Below are 3999 nucleotides of genomic sequence, written 5' to 3'. Positions count from 1 at the left end.
TTAGAACATGAAGGGCTCCGTTTCTGAGTTGCGTGTTACTGGGTTCAGTTCCCAATGAAATCAGATCGAAATAAAGCTGCCATGTTGTTTGATGCGGACAAGAGATGCTGCCCTCTCGCATCGACTATATTTCGCATCGGGTTGTGTTTAAAAGATGGCTGTCCTGGTTGTGTTTATGTGGTTGCAAGATAATTAACTATATGTTTTGTTGAAGCAGTTCTTTGTGGTGGGATTTTTACCTATTTTTCAAATAATTTGCCATTGAGTATAGGGTTAACCATCTTGCATCCTTGGAACCATTTCTGCTCTGTGTCGATATCAGGATGTACAAGCTGGCAGGATAGCTTAGAGGGATGCACACTCGCCTCTGAGCTGTCTAGGCTGAGTTCGAATTTTGACCCAGCAATGAGCTGTCAACCTGGTGTTCTTTATGCAGGGCGAGGTGTCCATCTAATGAGAGTGCCGTCCATCAGAAGGATGTTAAGCTGCAAGACTGTCTCTCAGCACACTAGGCACTGGTGCATGTTAAAGATCCCACCGTGTCTTTCGCAAAGAATCGGCGAGGTATCACCACGCAGCACCATTGACAAATCCGAAATTCCTGCCACCTTCAATCAAACTTCAGGATTGACAAGCCGGGTTCGTGAAAGACTTCGGACAAACAAAGACTTTCCCCGGCCGAACGTAACGTTGGTGAGGATAATTCGTAGTAGTCATTGACTTTGAGACAAATTTAGATGATACAGATCCACACAACAAGCAAAAAATATTGGCTGGGCTGTTGGTCAATAAGTTTAAGTGAAGCACAGTCACGTGTTCGCAGTAACTTTGTTTTTAAATATTCGCCAAATCTTTTTGAAAGCTCTTCACAAATTCATTACATGACCTCACATCGAGTGGATGGATGTGTGCGATATGACGATTCATTTGTCGATTTAGATTCAATTTCCATCAAGAAATTGGATCGTCCATTATATCTACTAAATTAAATTTCTATTTTGTTGTATAAAGTTTGCAGAACATATTACAGTGCAACATTCATATTTGGCAATTAATATAGTGGAAACAGATGGAGGATATAACCGAGTTGGCCAGAAGACGAAACGACAACTTTGCTTTGATTGAATCACAGCTACAACAGTGCAATGCTCGTCGGTGAGGACAAATTTGTGCAAACAAATAAACAAGTGTCAGACAACTGGAACCATTTTGCCAATGGGACACTGTGCAAACAATTTTGCTGGTCGTTTTTTTCCTAAATCTGGCAGATTTGTGAACAGACAAAGCATTTGTGCACTTTGTGACGACAATCATGAAATTTGGCAAAATGCAAGATAAACATAAACTCGCCATTTTTGGAGGTGCTTGGCTGAAACTACCATATTTACAGAATCCATCTTGTATGTCAGAATGCAGACCATCACCAACCAACATGATGACGACTTAGTTAACGGGCCCAAATATGATCACTTTCTTGTGGAGTTAGCTGGGGAACATTGAGGCCCATCTTTCACAACACATCTGACAAGGCCTATCATTTGACTCAAGGTCACAGGAAATGTGTAATTTTTTCAGTGTGTTGGTGATAACTTGCTTACTCTTCATGAGGAATACAGTGAGATCTTAACGCCTACCAACGTCTTTCTTAACAATCCTCTTGAGGAAGTTCAGTCATTCACATTCCTGAGTCTCACTATCAGCCATGATCTTTATTGAGAAAACCACATTTCAAAGTTGGCTTCCAAAGCCAGCTGACTGGGCATCCTCTGTCGTACAAAGTCATTCCTTGGCACACTTGAACTCATATCCACCAAAAAGGCCTTCAACCGCATATCGATGGAGTGCTATTCTCCCTTCTGGGCTGGCTCCCTTGTCTCACATCTTGCTCAGCTTAACGCCGTTTACAAGGCTTTCAAGATTATTGGAACCTCCCACGATGAAGCCGAGCCCATCACTACCATCACAGACAGGTCGGTGGTCCCTTTGTCTTTTACCGCCTCCTTTCTGGTCTTGCACCATTTGCTCTTTCCATGCTGTATCTCCCCTCCCCCCACAGGTTTCTGCAGGTTACACATGGTCCACCATCAACCCCTTCTGGTGAAACTACGTAACTCCAGGATCACAACTCACCTCCACTCATTTGTTTGCCCTTCTTCCCACCTGTGGAACCAACTTCCACATCCTCTTCATCACATTCTTCCATCCATGTCCTCAAGACAGCTGTTCACCACCATCTCAGATCATCCCCAATTCAAAACCATGATCTTTTATTCTCTCATTAACCCCACCCCCGATCCCACCTTCAAAATTCCCAGTTTTGACTTCTTGGACTTTCCTTTTGTATCAATTTTGTCCACTCTATGCAACCTCTTCTGCACCCCATTCCTCACCACACCCATTGTTTGTCTAAGTCTCCCTCTATCTATCGAGGTCAGGGGTGTCCAAACCGTTTTCACCGAGGGCCAGACGCAGAAAAATGATGAATATCGCAGGCCACAGGCTTACTATAATAATAAAAAAATACAGAATAATAAATACCAGCACACTCAGACATGTGGCAAACAGTAGCCAACATCATTTACATTGCAATTTAAATGAGTCGAATAGCATTTTCGTCGATTAAAAAGTGAGTTCGAAGAGATTTTACGAATTGTATTCACCAGTAACACTTCTAATGAGAACGGTGATGTTGTGCCTTGGACCGGAGAATCACTGTGACATCGGGCATGAGGTTTGTTGATGTGATTTGCAGGACATCGCAAAGGTGACTTTTATTTGATCTCAAAATGCTCTTGTTAAGCATCATTAGAGAAAATGTTTGCTTACAAATGTAGAGCCGAACAAACTCAGCATTCCTTTTGCATGGTGCCGAGTCTGTTGAAATCGGGACTTTTCCAAGCTCCTGAAGAATTCTCGCAGTGGGAGCTGCTGGTGATGACTGCGGAGTGTGTCATCACACTGCATCTCGATGAGCTCCAACTGGATGACCTCTGGTGCTTGTATTTATTTGTATGCAGCCTGTTGCTGCTTGGCTGCATCATTTTTATGGGGGTGCGGCTGTGCCGCTGATGCAACACTCCCTGTTACCAGCATGCTGGTACTCGTTTCGTCAACCTCGGAAGGATGGCAGGCTGAGTCAACTCACCTGGTGTTAATTCATTGGCATGACAGGGGCTTGAACTCAAGACCTCAAGCCAGCCACCCTAACCATGAAGCCAACACCAGGCTTTCTTCTGGTACTTCATCCACATTAATAGAGAACTGGCATGAGAACATATTAATGTCTTTCTCAATGGCAAATAAATCCTGAAAGCACCTGTTGAACTCTGTGATTAATGATGTGATTACTGTCACATATTTCCCCATCTGCTCAGGAATGTTGGCATTTGGGAAAATGTCAATTACCTCCCACAGAGAGGGGAAGTGTGTAGCATTGGGTTCACTGACTTGTCTCTCAAACAGACGGAGCTTCATGGCAAATGCTTTCATGTGTGAGGACATTTGTGACATGATTGTCTTTCCCTTGCAAGCTTGCGTTCAGCACATTCAGCTGTCCAGTAATGTCAGCTAAAAAGCCCAGGTCTGCCAACCAAGCAGCTACTTATTTCATCAATGGGCAGACATTTTTTCTCTCAATAATTGGTCGATCTCAGACTTGAGGGAGAAGAACCGCTTGAGAACAGAGCCGTGACTGGGCCATCGCACATCAGTGGTAGATCACATACATCTCCATATTCTGCATCAATTTCAGACAGGAATGTCCAAAACTCTCTGGCGTTGAGTGCTCTCGATGGAATTTTGTTGATAGTTTCTCGGCCTTCAACTCTGCTGTAGATATTTTCCCCCTCACTCCACTGTTCCTTTTGTGTCCTGTTACATCCTGATCCGTTCAATGTCCTAGCTCTTCCACGACTCTTCACTATGTATGCACAAAAACAACTGATTCCAGAAAGTGGGACACAAACACTATAGCATTCTTTCATGGAATGGTACAAGCAA

This window comes from Eptatretus burgeri, chromosome 10 (assembly GCF_056783735.1).
Source record: "Eptatretus burgeri isolate ZD-2024b chromosome 10, Ebu_testis_v1, whole genome shotgun sequence".
Classification (NCBI taxonomy): domain Eukaryota; kingdom Metazoa; phylum Chordata; class Myxini; order Myxiniformes; family Myxinidae; genus Eptatretus; species Eptatretus burgeri.
This window is presented reverse-complemented; position numbering follows the sequence as displayed.